The following is a 576-nucleotide window of genomic DNA, read 5'->3' on the forward strand; positions in this document are numbered from 1 at the left end:
TATGGGGAAGGTGGTGGTGAAGTAGGTAGTGGAAGTTTTTTCTAAAGAGACAGTACTTCGACTATCGAATGGTCGAATAGTCGAACGATTTTTAGTTTGAATCGTTCGATTCGAAGTCAAAGTTGTAGTCGAAGGTCTAAGTAACCTATTTGATGATCGAAGTACCCCAAAAAAAACGTTGAAATTCAAAGTTTTTTCACTTCGAATCCTTCACTCGAGCTTAATAAATGTGCGCCCAAGGGTTGAATAGAAAATTCGAATTTTTTTTTTATGGTCAATGGTTAACATCGAATTGTGAATAATCCAAACTCAATTTGAGTTTTCATTTGAATTTGGAGATTTATCAAATCCTGGCCGTTTAAGTGCAACTAGTAATACACATGGGCATTACTGTGGGAGGCAGAGGATCCTGGCAGTGGTAGATCAGCACCAGCAGAAAAAGTCATAAGACACAGGTCGTCACTACCCATTTAAAGCCGCTAGACGCGCACTAACATAAGCTGAACTTCCTGATGACGTTCAAAGCGTCAGCACGCAAGCTCGTCAGGCGACGCTCATTATTCAAGCACGTGATCA

Source organism: Xenopus laevis, chromosome 9_10L, assembly GCF_017654675.1.
Source record: "Xenopus laevis strain J_2021 chromosome 9_10L, Xenopus_laevis_v10.1, whole genome shotgun sequence".
In the NCBI taxonomy this organism is placed as follows: Eukaryota; Metazoa; Chordata; class Amphibia; order Anura; family Pipidae; genus Xenopus; species Xenopus laevis.